The sequence below is a fragment of the Aethalodelphis obliquidens genome, unplaced genomic scaffold (assembly GCF_003676395.1).
Source record: "Aethalodelphis obliquidens isolate GAN/ISIS:26980383/991018 unplaced genomic scaffold, ASM367639v1 scaffold84, whole genome shotgun sequence".
Lineage (NCBI taxonomy): Eukaryota > Metazoa > Chordata > Mammalia > Artiodactyla > Delphinidae > Aethalodelphis > Aethalodelphis obliquidens.
The window spans coordinates 6,169,720-6,188,936 of record NW_020838028.1 but is presented as its reverse complement, the minus strand read 5'-3'; positions in this window follow the sequence as shown (position 1 = coordinate 6,188,936).

Sequence of the window (19,217 nt, the reverse complement as noted above, 5' to 3'; positions counted from 1 at the left end):
GGTCTAACTGCATACTGTATAAGCTGCGGTCTGAGAGTCTGGCTTCTAAATTTAGCATGTGTCTAGGACCTGGCTGTGACCTCCCTGGAGACCAGAGAAGCTGGCAGACACTTCCTCTGCATTCTCCTTCTGGCTGTCTCCAACAAGTCCAAGTTTCTAGTATCTCTCTAGAAGGGGCTAGTACACACATCTGGCACCCCAGCATCTGTGGCTACCATTCGAGGGACAGGTTTCCAGATCAGTTGGCTCTAAAGCCAATAGGGCTTACATTCATGAATCTCACAGGACTATAGGAAACAAAGAAACAGTTCTAGAAAGGTATGGGAGCGATCCCCCGCCACCGGCCCCTGACAGCTATATACCTGGGCTCAGCATAGAAGAAGCAGGCAAAACCACCCATCTCTCAGTTTGTCCCTGGAAAGGGCTTAACTACAGACTTTCCCGGTTACTTCCAGGGAGTCTGGTTTCTAATCAGCCTGCATCTGGGTGCTGACTGTAATCCTACCTGTTGGGACATGGACATGTCTTGGCACACCTTAAACTATTGGGAGATACTAAGAACAAAGAAGGCAGTCTGGAGAGGAGTTGGGCTCAGCTGATTGGCAAGTCCAATCTCCTCCAAAAGACTACTCTGTCAAAACTGTGAAAGATGGCTATTTTAACTAATGTGCAAAAACTAGCACAAAAATCAAGGAAAATGAAGAAATAGGAATATGTTCCAAACAAAAGTACAAGAAAATTTCTAGAAATAGATCTTAATGAAATGGAGATACGTGATTTAACTGATAGGGAATTCAAAATAATGGTCATAAAGATGCTCATAGAGGTCAGAAGAACAATATATGAACAAAGTGAGAATTTCAACAAAGAGATAGAAAATATGAGAAAGTAACAAACAAAAGTCACAAAGCTGAAGAATACAGTAATTGAACTAAAAAAATTCAATAGAAGGGTCCAACAGCAGACAAGATCAAGTGAAGGAGAAGATCAGCAAACTCAAGGACAGGGCAGTGGAATTCATTCAATGAGAGAAGCAAAAAGAAAATAAAGGGTGAAAAAAGAGTGAAGAGTGCTTAAGGAACTATGGGATAACAGCAAGAGGACAATTATATATATACATATTTTAAGGGTCCGAGAAGGAGAAGAGAGAGAAAGAAAGGGGCAGTTTATTTAAAGAAATAATGGCTGAAAGCTATCCTAAACATGGGAAAAGAAACAGACATCCAGATCCAGGAAGCTCAGAAACTTCCATAAAAAATGAACGAAAGAGGCTCCACCCAGACATTCTAATTGAATTGTTAAAGTTAAGAAAAAAAGAGAGTCTTCTTTTTTTTTTACACCTTTATTGGAGTATAATTGCTTTACAATGGTGTGTTAGTTTCTGCTTTATAGCAAAGTGAATCAGTTATACATATACATATGTTCCCATATCTCTTCCCTCTTGCATCTCCCTCCCTCCCAGCCTCCCTATCCCACCCCTCTAGGTGCTCACAAAACACCGAGCTATCACCCTGTGCTATGTGGCTGCTTCCCACTAACATCTATTTTACGTTTGGTAGTGTATATATGTCCATGCCACTCTCTCACTTTGTCACAGCTTACCCTTCCCCCTCCCCATATCCTCAAGTCGATTCTGTAGTAGGTCTGTGTCTTTATTCCTGTCTCACCCCTAGGTTCTTCATGACATTTTTTCCCCCTTAGATTCCATATATATGTGTTAGCATATGGTATTTGTCTTTCTCTTTCTGACTTACTTCACTCTGTATGACAGACTCTAGGTATATCCACCTCACTACAAATAACTCAATTTCATTTCTTTTTATGGCTGAGTAATATTCCATTGTATATATATGCCACATCTTCTTTATCCATTCATCCAATGATGGACACATAGGTTGTTTCCAACTTCTGGCTATTGTAAATAGAACTGCAATGAATATTTTGGTACATGACTCTTTTTGAATTATGGTTTTCTCAGGATATATGCCCAGTAATGGGATTGCTGGGTCGTATGGTAGTTCTAATTTTAGTTTTTTAAGGAACCTCCATACTGTTCTCCATAGTGGCTGTACCAATTTACATTCCCACCAGCAGTGCAAGAGGGTTCCCTTTTCTCCACACCCTCTCCATCATTTATTGTTTCTAGATTTTTTGATGATGGCCATTCTGACTGGTGTGAGATAATATCTCACTGTAGTTTTGAGTTGCATTTCTCTAATGATTAATGATGTTGAGCATTCTTTCATGTGTTTGTTGGCAATCTGTATATCTTCTTTAGAGAAATGTCTATTTAGGTGTTCTGCCCATTTTTGGATTGGATTGTTCGTTTTTCTGTTATTGAGCTGCATGTGCTTCTTGTAAATTTTAGAGATTAATCCTTTGTCAGTTGCTTCATTTGCAAATATTTTCTCCCATTCTGAGGGTTGTCTTTTGGTCTTGTTTATGGCTTCCTTTGCTGTGCAAAAGCTTTGAAGTTTCATGAGGTCCCATTTGTTTATTTTTGTTTTTATTTCCATTTCTCTAGGAGGTGGGTCAAAAAGGATCTTGCTGTGATTTATGTCATAGAGTGTTCTGTCTATGTTTTCCTCTAAGAGTTTGAGAGTGTCTGGCCTTACATTTAGGTCTTTAATCCATTTTGAGCTTATTTTTGTGTATGGTGTTAGGGAGTGTTCTAATCTCATACTTTTACATGTACCTGTCCAGTTTTCCCAGCACCACTTATTGAAGAGGCTGTCCTTTCTCCACTGTACATTCCTGCCTCCTTTATCAAAGATAAGGTGACCATATGTGCATGGGTTTTTCTCTGGGCTTTCTATCCTGTTCTATTTATCTATCTTTCTGTTTTTGTGCCAGTACAATACTGTCTTGATTGCTGTAGCTTTGTAGTATAGTCTGAAGTCTGGGAGCCTGATTCCTCCAGCTCCGTTTTTCGTTCTCAAGATTGCTTTGGCTATTTGGGGTCTTTTGTGTTTCCATATAAATTGTGAATTTTTTTGTTCTAGTTGTGTGAAAAATGCCAGTGGTAGTTTGATAGGGATTGCATTGAATCTGTAGATTGCTTTAGGTAGTAGAGTCATTTTCACAATGTTGATTCTTCCAATCCAAGAACATGGTATATCTCTCCATCTCTTTGTATCATCTTTAATTTCTTTCATCAGTGTCTTATAATTTTCTGCACACAGGACTTTTGTCTCCTTAGGTAGGTTTATTCCTAGATATTTTATTCTTTTTGTTGCAATGGTAAATGGGAGTGTTTTCTTGATTTCACTTTCAGATTTTTCGTCATTAGTGTATAGGAATGCCAGAGATTTCTGTGCATTAATTTTGTATCCTGCTACTTTACCAAATTCATTGCTTAGCTCTAGTAGTTTTCTAGCAGCATCTTTAGGATTCTCTATGTATAGTATCATGTCATCTGCAAACAGTGACAGTTTTACTTCCTCTTTTCTGATTTGGATTCCATTTATTTCCTTTTCTTCTCTGATTGCTGTGGCTAAAACTTCTAGAACTATGTTGAATAAGAGTGGTGAGAGTGGGCAACCTTGTCTTGTTCCTGATCTTAGTGGAAATTCTTTCAGTTGTTTGCCATTGAGGATGATGTTGATGTGGGTTTGTCATATATGGCCTTTATTATGTTGAGGTAAGTTCCCTCTATGCCTGCTTTCTGGAGGGTTTTTTATCATAAATGGGTGATGAATTTTGTCGAAATTTTCTCTGCATCTATTGAGATGACCATATGGTTTTTCTCCTTCAATTTGTTAATATGGTGTATCACATTGATTGACTTGCATATACTGAAGAATCCTTGCATTCCTGGAATAAGTCCCTCTCGATCATGGTGTATGATCCTTTTAATGTGCTGTTAGATTCTGTTTGCTAGTATTTTGTTGAGGATTTTTGCATCTATGTTCATCAATGATATTGGCCTCTAGTTTTCTTTCTTTGTGACATCTTTGTCTGGTTTTGGTATAAGGGTGATAGTGGCCTCGCAGAATGAGTTTGGGAGTGTTCCTCCCTCTGCTATCTTTTGGAAGAGTTTAAGAAGGATAATTGTTAGCTCTTCTCTAAATGTTGGGTAGAATTTGCCTGTGAAGCTATCTGGTCCTGGGCTTTTGTTGTTGGAAGATTTTTTGTTGTTGTTGTTGCAGTACGCGAGCCTCTCACTGTTGTGACCTCTCCCATTGCAGAGCACAGGCTCCGGACACGCAGGCTCAGCCGCCATGGCTTATGGGCCCAGCCACTCCGCGGCACACGGGATCCTCCTGGGCTGGGACACGAACCCGTGTCCCCTGCATCAGCAGGCGGACTCTCAACCATTGTGCCACCAGGGAAGCCTCTTGTTGGAAGATTTTTAATCACAGTTTCAATTTCAGTGCTTGTGATTGGTCTGTTCATATTTTCTATTTCTTCCTGGTTCAGTCTTGGCAGGTTGTACTTTTCTAAGAATTTGTCCATTTCTTCCAGGTTGTCCATTTTATTGGCATAGAGCTGCTTGTAGTAATCTCTCATGATCTTTTGTATTTCTGCAGTGACAGTTGTTACTTCTCCTTTTTCCTTTCTAATTCTATTGATTTGAGTCTTCTCTCTTTTTTTCTTGATGAGTCTGGCTAATAGTTTATCAATTTTGTTTATCTTCTTGAAGAACAAGCTTTTATTTTTACTGATCTTTGCTATCATTTCCTTCATTTCTTTTTCATTTATTTCTGATCTGATCTTTATGATTTCTTTTCTTCTGCTAACTTTGGGGGTTTTTTGTTCTTCTTTCTCTAATTGCTTTAGGTGCAAGGTTAGGTTGTTTATTCGAGATGTTTCCTGTTTCTTAAGGTAGGATTGTATTGCTATAAACTTCCCTCTTTGAACTGCTTTTGCTGCATCCCATATGTTTTGGGTCATCATGTCTCCATTGTCATTTGTTTCTAGATATTTCTTTATTTCCTCTTTGTTTTCTTCAGTGATCACTTCGTTATTAAGTAGTGTATATTTTAGTCTCCATGTGTTTGTATTTTTTACAGATTTTTTCCTGTAATTGATATCTAGTCTCATAGTGTTGTAGTCGGAAAAGATACCTGATACAATTTCAATTTTCTTAAATTTACCAAGGCTTGATTTGTGACCTAAGATATGATCTGTCCTGGAGAATATTCCATGAGCACTTGGGAAAAATGTGTATCTGTTGTTTTTGGATGGAATGTCCTATAAATATCAATTAATCCTGTTTAATATACAGGATGTGTATAAAGCTTGTGTTTCGTTATGCATTTTCATTTTGGATGATCTGTCCATTGGTGAAAGTGGGGTGTTAAAGTCCCCTACTATGAATGTGTTACTGTTGATTTCCCCTTTTATGGCTATTAGTAATTGCCTTATATATTGAGGTGCTCCTATGTTGGGTGCATAAATATTTACAATTGTTATATCTTCTTCTTGGATTTATCCCTTGATCATTATGTAGTGTCCTTCTTTGTCTCTTGTAATAGTCTTTATTTTAAAGTCTATTTTGTCTGATATGAGAATTGCTACTCCAGCTTTCTTTTGGTTTCCATTTGCATGGAATATCTTTTTCCATCCCCTCACTTTCAGTCTGTATGTGTCTGTAGGTCCGAAGTGGGTCTCTTGTAGACAACATATATATGAGTCTTGTTTTAGTATCCATTCAGCCAGTCTGTGTCTTTTGGTGGGAGCATTTAATTCATTTACATTTAAGACAATTATCGATATGTATGTTCCTATTCCCATTTTCTTAATTGTTTTGGGTTTTTATTGTAGGTCTTTTCCTTCTGTTTTGTTTCTTGCCTAGAGAAGTTCCTTTAGCATTTGTTGTAAAGCTGGTTTGGTGGTGTTGACCTCTCTCAGCTTTTGCTTTTCTGTCAAGGTTTTAATTTCTCCATCAAATCTGAATGAGAGGGCTTCCCTAGTGGCACAGTGGCTGAGAGTCTGCCTGCCAATGCAGGGGACATGGGTTTGTGACCCGGTCCAGGAAGATCCCACATGCTGTGGAGCAGCTGGGCCCGTGAGCCATGACCACTGAGCCTGCGCATCTGAAGCTGAAAGATCAGCTGTTAACCTTATGGGGATTCCCTTGTGTGTTATTTGTTGTTTTTCCCTTGCTGCTTTTAATATGTTTTCTTTGTATTTAATTTTTGACAGTTTGATTAATATGTGTCTTGGTGTGTTTCTCCTTGCATTTATCCTGTATGGGACTCTCTGTGCTTCCTGGACTTGATTAACTATTTCCTTTACCATATTAAGGAAGTTTTCAAGTATAATCTCTTCAAACATTTTCTCAGTCCCTTTCTTTTTCTCTTCTTCTTCTGGAACCCCTATAATTTGAATGTTGGTGCATTTAATGTTGTCCCAGAGGTCTCTGAGACTGTCCTCAGTTCTCTTCATTCTTTTTTCTTTATTCTGCTCTGCATTAGTTATTTCCACTATTTTATCTTCCATGTCACTTACCCGTTCTTCTGCCTCAGTTATTCTGCTATTGATCCCATCTAGAGTATTTTTCGTTTCATTTATTGTGTTGTTCATCATTGTTTGTTTCATCTTTAGTTCTTCTAGGTCCTTGGTAAATGTTTCTTGCATTTTCCCTATTCTATTTCCAAGATTTTGGATCATCTTTACTATCATTATTCTGAATTCTTTTTCAGGTAGACTGCCTATTTCCTCTTCATTTGTTAGGTCTGGTGGGTTTTTATCTTGCTCCTTCATCTGCTGTGTGTTTTTCTGTCTTCTCATTTTGCTTATATTACTGTGTTTGGGGTCTCCTTTTTGCAGGCTGCTGGTTTGTAGTTCCCGTTTTTTTTGATGTCTGTTCCCCAGTGGCTAAAGTTGGTTCAGTGGGTTGTGTAGGCTTCCTGGTGGAGGGGACTAGTGCCTGTGTTCTGGTGGATGAGGCTGGATCTTGTCTTTCTGGTGGGCAGGTCCATGTCTGGTGGTGTGTTTGGGGGTGTCTGTGGACTTATTATGATTTTAGGCAGCCTCTGTGCTAATGGGTGGGGTTGTGTTCCTGTGTTGCTAGTTGTTTGGCATAGGGTGTTCAGCACTGTAGCTTGCTGGTCATTGTGGTCGAGTGAAGCTGGGTGTTGGTGTTGAGATGGAGATCTCTGGGATATTTTTGCTGTTTGATATTACATGGATCTGGGAGGTCTCTTGTGGACCAGTGTCCTGAAGTTGTCTCTCCCACCTCAGAGGCACAGCACTGACTCCTGGCTGTAGCTTCAAGAGCCTTTCATCCACACGGCTCAGAATAAAAGGGAGAAAAAGTAGAAAGAAAGAAAGAAAGAAAGAGGATAAAAGAAAATAAAGTAAGATAAAATAAAAAAGTTATTAAAATAAAAAATAATTAATAAAAAAATTTTTAAGTAAAAAAAAAAAAAGTTGGATAGAATCCTAGGACAAATGGTGAAAGCAAAGATATACAGACAAAATCTCACACAGAAGCATACACATACACACTTACAAAAAGAGGAAAAGGGGAAAAAATAATAAATCTTGCTCTCAAAGTCCACCTCCTCAATTTGGAATGATTTGTTGTCTCTTCAGGTATTCCACAGATACAGGGTACATCAAGTTGATTGTGGAGGTTTAATCCGCTGCTCCTGAGGCTGCTGGGAGAGATTTCCCTTTCTCTTCTTTGTTCTCACAGCTCCCAGGGCTCAGCTTTGGATTTGGCCCCACCTCCGCGTGTGTAGGTCGTCTGAGGGCGTCTGTTCTTAGCTCAGACAGGACGGGTTAAAGGAGCAGCTGCTTCAGGGTCTCTGGCTCACTCAGGTCGAGGGGGAGGGAGGGGCACGATGCGGAGTGAGCCTGCAGCGTCAGAGGCGGTGTGACGTTGCACCAGCCTGAGGCGCGCCGTGCGTTCTCCCGGGGAAGTTGTCCCTGGATCGCGGGACCCTGGCAGTGGTGGGCTGCACAGGCTCAGGCTCCCGGGAGGGGCGGTGTGGAGAGTGACCTGTGCTCACACACAGGCTTCTTGGTGGCGACCTTAGTCTCATGCCCATCACTGGGGTCCACGCTGATAGCCGTGGCTCGCGCCCGTCTCTGGAGCTCCTTTAAGCGGTGCTCTTAATCCCCTCTCCTCGAGCGCCAGGAACCAAAGAGGGAAGAAAAAGTCTCTTGCCTCTTCGGCAGCTCCAGACTTTTCCCTGGACTCCCACCCGGCTACCTGTGGTGCACTAGCCCCCTGCAGGCTGTGTTCACGCTGCCAACCCCAGTCGTCTCCCTGTGCTCTCCAAAAAGAGAATCTTAAAAGCAGCAAAAGAAAATCAACTTTTTATGTACAAGGGAACCCCCATAAGATTATGAACAGACTTTTCAGCAGAAACTTTGCAGGCCAGTCAATTATACCCAAATAAAGCTGAAAAAAAAAAAAGGATGTGCATATTTATTGTATACAACTTGATGAATTTGGAGAAAAGTGTACACTTACGAAACCATCACCACCATCAAGGAAATAAATATATCCATCACATCCCAACATTTCCTCCTGCCCCCTTTATTATCATTACTTGTGTGTATGTGTAGTAAGAGCACTTAACATAAGAACTACCTTCTTAGTAAATTTTAAGTTTACAATACATTATTGTTAGCTAGATGTACAATGTTGTATAGTAGATCTTCAGAACTTATTTATCTCGCACAGCTGTAAATTGGTACCATTTGACCATCACCTTCCCATTTTCCTCTCTTTTCAGGTCCTAGCAACTAATGTTCTACTCTTTGTTTCTATGGGTTTGACTTTTAGATTCCACATAAAAGCAAGATTATAAAGTATTTGTCTTTCTGTGTCTGGTTTATTTCCCTTAGCATAATGTCCTCCAGGTTCACCCGTGTCACAAATGGCAGGATTTCCTTCTTTTTTAAGGCTGAATAATATTCCACTGTGTTTATATATCACATTTTTTAATCTGTTCATCCATTGATGAATATTTAGGTTGTTTCCATATCTTGACTAAAGTGAATAATGCTGCAATGAACATGGGAGGGCAGGTATTTCTTCAAGATCTTGATTTATATTCCTTTGGTTAAATACCTAGAAGTGAGGTTACTGAATCATATGGTTACATTCCTACAAACAATGTACCAGGGTTCCCTTTTCTCCACAATCTTACCAACCCTTATATTTTATTTTTAATAATATTCTTCTTAACATGTGTGACGTGATAGCTCATTGTGGTTTTGATCTGCATTTCCCTGATGATTAGTGAGGTTGAGCACCTTTTCATATTCCTGTTGCCATTTGTATGTCTTCTTGTAAGAATTGTCTGTTAAGGTCCCTATCCTATTTTCAATTGGGTTATTATTATTATTATTTGCTATTGAGGTATGTATTTCCCTTATATATTTTAGGTATTGTTTCCCTGCTGTGCAAAAGATTTTTCGTTTGATGTAGTTCCACTTGTTTAGGAGTAGTCCATGAAGAGGAGAGTAAGCAAATATATATGTCAGGTGGTGATAAGAGCTATTAAAAAATAAAGCAGGGTGAAAGTTTAGAGAGCATATCTTTTAGACAAGATGTTTGGGAAAGACCTCTCTGTTAAGGTGATATTCGAGGAGAGATGTGCATGAAATGGAGTCGTGTCAATTTATGGGGTAAGAGCTACCTAGAAAGTAGCATGAGATCTTTGCATACTACATGCGAAGTTACTGCAGTATGACCAGACTATTGTTTAAGACATGAGACCAGAAAGATTTTGAAAACCCACAGCCACCGTTCTACATTCCCCCAAGCAATATTTCTTTACATAATTGTCAGCACTTGTTATTGTCTGTCTTTTTTTATTATAGTCATTCTATAGCTTATTTAACCTCATTTTAAGCCCCAGTTTTCTCACTTGTAAAATAGGACTAATAAAAATATGTGCCTCATAGGTTTGTTTGAGGATAGGATGAGAAATATGTATAATGTATAAACATCTGTTTTTCAATCAGTGTTATTATTCTACCTTTCCTCAACACTGCAGGTCAATCTTATGGCAGTTTTGTAAAGTGACTTCCACACTGCTTATTTTATTTCAACTTAGAAATTGAGAAAACAGAGATGAAAATAACATTCCTAAGTATATAGGAAATAACCATTTCATAATAGTAATTTGAAAGGATATTAGATAGAGGCATTATCATAACTGAGTTTTGTCATAAAGAAATATTTCAAGCTTTGGGGGTTGAGAAGATGAAGAAATACAGGGCAACAAAATGTTCTACTGTGCTCTAAATGTGGCACTTGCCATTATTCTACAAAGTAGATTATAAGAAAATAAAAATTTTCAGCTACACTTAAAATAATTTTATTGTGTTCCATAGACAATATTCTATGATTATATTTTCAAAATTTGTTTGGAAATAATTTTTGTTCATTTTAATCCTATTGTTAAGCTGGTTGGTAACTAATCCAGCTAAAACTATGTGGACATCTGATATTTTTCCAGAATTATCAAAAGCCAATTTCACTTTCACTTATGTGTAGAAATCCAAACTTGAGGGTAAAGAAATGCCAAATTTGTTACTGTATGGGAAAAAGGAATGGAGAGACATTCCACTTAGTTGTGACATAGAGACACTGCCTAAATCATAATGTGGTTGTAAGAATCAAATGATATACTTGATATTCGGGGTTTCCTGTGAAAACCCTAGTCACATGGAAAGAGCTTTGTTGCCATTCTTATTGCATTCCTTGCTTTCCTTTTTTTTTGTCTCTCTAAGACTCTGCCATGTTCCTAACCTCTATCTACTTTCCTCAGGGCTGGAGCTACTTGATGCCTACCTTTAGCTCCAGCCTTGCACAGTCTTTAGGGTAAGTTCTACCAGGCACCAATGATTAAGCAGCTCCCATTCAACTTTCTAAATCTTTGTTGTGAGTCTCGTGCTGAATTAGACTCCGATAGCTGAACTTTCACCTTGTTCCTGAAATGGACTCACCTTCTTTACCCATTTTGAGAAAACACCCTTTATTTTCCTAGCACTGGATTTCTTTCTTGGTAACTTGCACATAGCAGCATCTCAATTAGAGGATTCACCTTGCTACTTTAGTACCTCCTATCCCCACCCTTTCTTTCTCTGTCTGTGTCTCTTTGGGTTTTGGATTCTGCTCTTTACTAACCAATTTTTCCTCTTCTGCCTGTTGTCTGCCTTGATTTCCAAACACATTTTGGCTCAGTTAGGTAATTTTGTTAATTTGTATGTGACTTAGGCAACACTGAACCTCCTCTTCCAAGAGTATATTTATTGCCCTAGGCAATAGCTCTTCTGTCAGAGAATGCTCAGGAAATTTCTTTGCTTCTACAGATTATTCATGGACATTGAAAGAACTGTCCACCCATGCTCCTTGATTCACATGAGCTCAGGAGTCTTGTGACAAAGAAAATGAGCTTGCTATGAGGGTTCCAGTCATTAATGGACTGGTCTTTCCATGCAGGTTAGAATCATATTCAACTGAATTAGAGATTGAGGTCTTAATGATGCCAGAATCTTCACAAAGCATTAGCCACTATTTCTTATGAGGTTCATGCGAGAGCTACATGCTTTAGGAACAATGAGAATGAGATGTAAGCTGCTCTTACACTGTTAACCAGACTTGTCCTGGTGACATGTGTGAAATAGTTCCTTCTCTATGAATGGAAATAGAGGTCAGTTAAGGAGGCAATGTTCTCCTGTCTTCTCTATTCTCTTCATTCTGAGTTAATTCAGTGGACTTAATACCAAGTGTATGGTCAATTAGGGTATGGCTGTCTCAGAAAAGGAAAGAAGTAAATGAGTATCAGGGAAATACTTCTAGCATATTTATTTTCTATGCTTTCCTTTTCTTGTCCCTCTGGAACTCTGCCAGATTCCTAGCATCTCTCTACTCTCTCCAAGGCTGAAGAGTTTTGCATTGTGCCTATGTGCCCACTTGGTTCTAATAATAAAACGAGCATTTTACTTGTTGTCTTTACACACTTCTATAATTATGAAGTGTCAAAAAAATCATTTAATTCCTATAAATTTCCCACAATATATTTGGGTGAGAATTCACCTGTTTTATTTTGCTTCTTTTCATGCACAGCTGTGTAATCCAATCTGGTATACCAAAGAGTGCTATGTAATAGACACCATACTGATCCCTTCTATAGATATTTACTGAATAGCTGCTATTCTAAGCCCTGGAAATACAATGATTCATAAGCAGTTAAGATTCCTTATACAGAGTTTACATTCTAGATAAGCGGGAGTATAACAAGATATAAGTGAATATTATTAGGAGTTATGTGGAAAGTGAAACAGATTGTTAGTACAGAGAATGAGAACATGATGAAGCAGCTACTTAAAACTTTTCTTAGTGTGTCATTCAGGACAGAAGAGGATACTATAATAACAAATTAACTCCAAAATTGTAGTGTATTATAGTAACACAAGTTTATTTCTCACTCATTCGAAGTCCACCCTGGGTTTTATAAACTCTCCAGGACAGCAATCCTTCATGTATTGCCTTAGTAATTAAAGCTACTTTAATCTTATGCTTTGCCATCTCAACATGAGACTCTTCAATTGTGACAGAAAGGGAAGAAGGGAGATTAGAACCCTGAGAAGAGAGATTAGAACACTTCTCACGGACTCAACCTAGAAATGATACATTTTACTTTCGCTCATGGTCTGCTGATCAGAACTGGTCAAATGTGCTTAAGCTGTTCCAGCAGAGTCTGGAAGTATAATCTTCCAAATATCTAGCAAAGAGAGGTGTGCACTACTGATATTTATGCCACATAGGAAGTTCTCTCTGAGACCTGAATAACAAGAAAAACCAGCTATGTGAAGATAAAAGTGAGTAACATTCTATGTAGAAGAAACAGGGAGAGCAAGTGTCCTAATTTTGGAAGAGAAAGGCCAATGCACTAAGGGAAGAGTGGTAGAGATTATGTCAAAGAGGAAGGCAAGAGACTGATCACAGAAGGCACAAAGACCAAGTAAATATGATAAGAAACCTTTGCCAGTGTTTAGAAAAAGAAATGATGTGTTTTGATTTATATTTTAAAAATAGCAGACTGATTCATATACAGACAATTGCTTGCATAAAGGCAAAAGTGGAAGCAAGGTATTATTGCAAGTACCCACATAAGAAATAGTAGTGGTTTAGCCTCATGTGATGTGGTAGACTGAAAAATGGTCACAGATTCCTCCCATCCCTTTTTGCACAACTTTTGCCACAAGGCTTTACCTTTCTTCCCATCAAAAAGTGGAGCCTATTTCTTCTGACCTTGAATCTGGGTTTGACCTGATGACTAGATTTGGTGTTACAAGCAGAGGCTTGAAAAAAGAACTAGTCTGTTTGAGCTTTTTCCATCTTGATCCTGGATGTTCTTCCACTATCATATGAACAAGCCCCAGACTGGCATGCTTGAAGATGATGAATGAACCCAGGACAGGTGTTCCAGTCATCCCAACCATCCCAGCGATCCCATGTAAGGCCTCAGATGTGTAAGCAATATAATTCTAAATCATTCAGTCCTAGCCAGACCAGCCCACACTAGAAGAACCACCCACTTAACCCACATAATTGTGAAAAGTAATAAATTATTGGTGTTTTAAGATACTAAGCTTTTGGGTGGTTTGCTATGCAACAAAAGCTAACTAATGATTGGCAGTTAGTGGTAGTAGCAGTAGTAGTAGTAGTATTAAAAATGGAAGAAGTAAATAGATTTAGAATATGTTTTGGGAGTAAAGCTTGTAGGACTTGCTAATAGTTTAGATACAGAGTAAGAGAGAGAAAGGAATCAAAGGTAGATATTAGGGTTTTAGTATCATTTATTAAGATGAGTAAGTCATCTGTAGGGAAGGGGTAGATCAGAACAGAATTATCCATAATACCAACAAATCAAATGTTCCAAATTTAAAGTATTTACTCTCTATCATTATTTTTTTTTCCACAGAAAAACATATATCTCATAGCAAATTTAAGAGATAAAATGTTAAAAGGTATGCAATATAAATATGAAATGAAATAAGTTAGGCAAAAACTCTTTATTTTTTCATTTTTAATTGGAAATGTCAGTATGAACTCAGAATTTAGTTTCTTCATTCTAAAAGCATGCATATTTTCTAGTTTTGTCCACTCAGTTTTCTTGAAGCAATAACAACTAGTAGAAAAAAATATACCTTGTGCACAGATTTTCATCTTCAAACATTTCCTACTAAAAGGAACAAGGTCTCCTTAGAGAAATGGCAGATTCTTCAACTGGATACTAAATGTAAAACATGGATCTGAGATATCTTGTCATTTCTGAAAGCAAGGAAGCTTTCCAAAACTCTTGAGATCATGTCAAAAAGGCACAGAAACCAGTTTGAAAGGGCTTAAATTGGCCAAAGATAGATCAGCTTGAGCATCAAAACAATAATTATTAAAATGCACTGAAATAAATATAAAATATAATATATGGTTTTATAATGATACTTTAAAAAAATCTCTTTAGCAACTTTAGGATAATTGTTAGACACCAGTTGGTTTTTCTAGAAACTGATAAAGGGAAAGAATCAAGTATTTGAAGGAGAGGTCAAGATGGCAGTGTAGAAAGATCCTGACCTCACCTCCTTCCACTACACACCAAATTTACAGCTATTTACAGAACAATTATTGATGAAAAATCCAAACCTACCAGAAAAGATCTTCTACAACTAAAGATATAAAGAAAGAACCACAAGGAGACTGGTAGGCGGGGAGGAGTCATGATATAGTTAAGTTTCATACCACTAGGAGGGTGACCACAAATGGGAGAATTGCAGAATTTCTTCCAAAAGAGTGAGGGGTCTGAACCCCATATCAGGCTTCCCTGTTTAGAGGTCTTGTGCCTGGAAGATGGCTTTGAAGGCCAGTGGTGCTTACTTTCAGGAGTCTCAGAGGACTGGGGGAAATAGAGACTCCACACTTAAAGGGCACATACAAAATCTCACATGCTCCAGGACCCAGGGCAGGAGTAGTAATTTGAAAGGAATCAGAGTCAGACCTACCTGCTGATCTGGAGTGTCTCCTGGAGAGGCAGGAGGCAACTGGAGCTCACTCTGGGAACATAGACACAGGCAGCAACCATTTCTGAGAGCTTGTTTTACCACATGGACACTGGTTCTGGCAATCTCCATTTTAGAATACTTTCTCTAGCTTATTAGACTCAGAACTTAGCCCCACCCTTGCCCAACAGCTTGTAGGCACCAGCACTGAGATGTCCCAGGCTAAGCAATTAACTGGGCTGGGACATAGCCCCCCCCACCATCAGGCAGACTGCCTTAAGATCCCCTGAGCCCAAATCACCCCTGGACATGGCCCAGCCCACCAGAGGGCCTATGACTTGGCCCCACACACCAGTGTGTATGCACTATACCAGGGGCCCCCAGGGTCTTGCCTTCAGAGACCTGGGACCCAGCTCCACCCACCAGCGAGCAGTCCTCAGCCCCAGAATTCCTGGTCCTGCCCACCAGCTAGCCTGCTTTAACGTCAGGACCAACCTCACCCATTAGTGGACAGATACAGACCACAGGACAGCCACAAACCTGAAGCCTGTGGACACAGCCCACCTACAAGCAGGCTAGCACCTACCCTGGGACTGGCTGGGCTCTGGCCCTACTCTCTGGCAGGCCAACACAAGCTTCAAAACACCATAGGCCCCTCAGCGAGCTGTGTCAGGAACCAGTCCCACCAATAAGCAGCCTGACACCACCTCTGGAAACCCTGCGGCCAGACCCCAAGATGTGGCTCTGCAAGCCAGTAGGCTGGTACTAGCTTTAGGATCTGGCTTCACCAACCAGTGGGCAGGCACCAGCCCTGTGGTCTCCTGTACCCCAACTCTGTCCACCAGTGAGCCAGCACTAGCCCCAGGGCCCCCCAGGGTGTATAGCCAGCTGCATCATGACCCAGCCCTACCACACAATGGCTGTCAACATCCACACAAGGCAAGGCCAGGCAAAAAACTGGACCAGGGCCAACCAAACCTACCAGACTGGCCAAAGTAGTCAGCCTGCCAGAAAATAAGAATTCATGCAGCCCGTATAAGAGGAACCCCAAAGAGCATATAGCTCTGATGTCGAGAGGGGAGTGTGCTGCTGAGATGCCTAGGACATCTCCTACAGAAAGCCACCTCTCTAAGGTCAGGAAATGTAACCAACCTACCAGATATGTAGGAAAAAAAAAGGAAGTTAGGCAAAATAAGGTGATGGAGGAACATGTTCCAAATGAAGGAATAAGATAAAACCCCAGGAGAAGAATGAAGTAAAGTGGAAATAGGCAACTTACCCAAGAAAAAGTTTAGGGTAATGATTGTAAAGATGACCAAAGAACTTGAGAGAAGGATGGATGCACAGAGTGAGAAATTAGAATTTTTAAACAAAGAGTAAGAAAATACAAAGAAAAAACAAACAGAGATGAAGAATACCATAACTACAATGAAAAATAACTAGAAGGAATCAACAGTATACTAAATGATATAGAGGAATGGAATAGAATAGTGGAAATCACTGATGCTGAACAGAAAAAAGAAAAAAAGAATGAAAAGAAATGAGGACAGTTTGAGAAACCTCTGGGACAACATCAAGTGCACTAACATTCACATTATAGGGGTCCCAGAAGGAGAAAAGAGACAGGAATGTGCTTAGAAGAAATAATAGCTGAAAACTTCCCTAACTTGGGAAAGGAAACAGGCTTCCAAGTCTAGGAAGCATAGAGATTCCCAAATAGGATTAACCCAGAGAGGAACACACTGAGGAACACTGTAATTAAAATGGCAAAAATTAAAGATAAAGAGAGAATATTAAAAGCAGCAAGGGAACGGCAAGAATTTTTACATACAAGGGAACTCTCATAAAGGCTATCAGCTGACTTTTCAGCAGAAACTCTGTGGGCCAAAAGGGAGTGCCATGATATATTTAAAATGATGAAAGGGAAAAACCTAAACCCAAAGATACTCTCACAGCAAGTCTCTCATTCAGATGAGAAGGAGATCAAAATTTTACAGAGAAGCAAAAGCGAAAATATTTCAGCACCACCAAACCAGATTTACAAAAAAGTCAAAGGGACTTCTCTAAGTGAAGAAGAAAGGCCACAACTAGAAACAAAAATTATGAAAGGAAAAAGCTCATTGGTAAAGGCAAATAAACAGTAAACGTAGTAAATCAACCACACACAGAGCTAGTAGGAAGGTTAAAAGACAAAATTAGTAAAATCATATGTATCCACAGTAAGCATTTGAGAGATATATGAAATAAATAGATGTAAAATACAATATCAAAACAGTAATTGTGAGGAGGGGAGTACAATTGCAGGGTCATTAAAATTCATTTAAAATTAAAAGATCAGCAATTTAAAACAATCATGTATGTATAAAGATTCCTATATATAACCTTTATGGTAACCACAAATCAAAAATCTATAATAGATACACATACAAAAAAGAAAAAGAAATCCATACATAACACTAAAGATAGTCATCAAATTACAAGAGAAGAGAACAAAAGAAGATGAAAGGGAAATAAAAGAGCTACCAAAAAAAAAACAACAACAAAACAATTAAGAAAATGTTGATAAGAATATACATATCAATAATTACCTTAAATGTAAATGGACAAAATGCTCCAGTAAAAAGACATAGAGTGGCTGAATGGATACAAAAAGAAGACCTGTATATATGTTGCCTACAAGAAACTCACTTCATATCTAAAGACAGAGTGAGGGGATGGAAAAAGATATTTCATGCAAATGGAAACCAAAAGAAAGGCAGAGTAAAATAGAGACACAGATGTAGAGAACAAATGTATGGACACCAAATGGGGAAATTGTGGGGCGGGTGGTGGGATGAACTGGGAGATTGGGATTGACATATATACACTAATATGTATAAAATAGATAACTAATAAGAACCTGCTGTATAAAACTAAATAAATTAAATTAAATTAAAAAAAAAGAAAGGCAGAGTAGCAATACTTATATCACACAAAATAGAATTTAAAACAAAGACTGTTACAAGAGATAAGGAAGAAAGTTATATAAAGACAAATCTATGAAGATATGACAATTGTAAATGTATATGCACCCAGCATAGAAGCACCTAAATACATAAAGAAAATATTAACAGACATAAAGGGAGAAATAGACAGTAATACAGTAGTAGGGGACTTTAACACCTTACATCAATGGATAGATAATCCAGAAATGAAATCAATATGGAAAGATTTGCTTTAAATGACACATTAGACTAGATGGACTTAATAGATTCCACCCAAAAGCATCAGAATACACATTATTTTCAAGTGCACATGGAACATTCTCCAGGATACATCACATGTTAGGTCATAAAAAAAGTCCTGGTAAATTTAAGAAAATTGAAATCATATCAAGCATCTTTTCTGACCACAATGTTATGACACTAGAAATCAACTACAAGTAAAAAACTGCAAAAAACACAAACAGGTGGAGGCTAAACAATATGCTACTAAACAACCAGTGGATCACTGAAGAAATCAAAGAAAAAAATAAACCTGCAGACAAGTGAAAATAAAAACACAACAATACAAAATCTATGGAATGCAGTAAAAGCAGTTTTAAGAGGAAAGTTTATAGCAATACAAGTTTATTTCAGGAAACAAGAAAAATCTCAAACAACCTAAATACATACCTAAAAGAAGTAGATAAAGAACAAACAAACCCAAAGTTATCAGAAGAAAAGAAATCATAAAGATCAGAGCAGAAAAAAATGAAATAAAGAATTAAAAAACAATAGAAATAATCAATGAAATGAAGAGCTGGTTCTTTGGAAAAGTAAATAAAATTAAAAGAACCTTTAGCCAGACTCATCAAGCAAAAAAGGGAGAGGGCCAAATCAATAAAATCAGAAATGAAAAAGAAGTTTCAGCTGACACCACAGAAATACAAAGGATCATAAGATACTACTATGAACAATTATATGTCAATAAAATGGACAAGAAGAAATTGACAAATTTCTAGAAATGTACAACCTGACAAAACTGAACCAGAAAGAAATAGAAAATACAATCAGACCAATTATTACTAATAAAATTGAATAGCAATTTTTAAAACTTCTAACAAACAAAAGTACAGGACGAGATGGCTTCAGAGGTAAATTCTACCAAACATTTAGAAGACAAACATTTGTCCTCAAACCATTCCAAAGAATTGCAGAGGAAGGATCACTTCCAAATTCATTCTATGAGGTCAGCATCACCCTGATACCAAAACCAGACTAAAG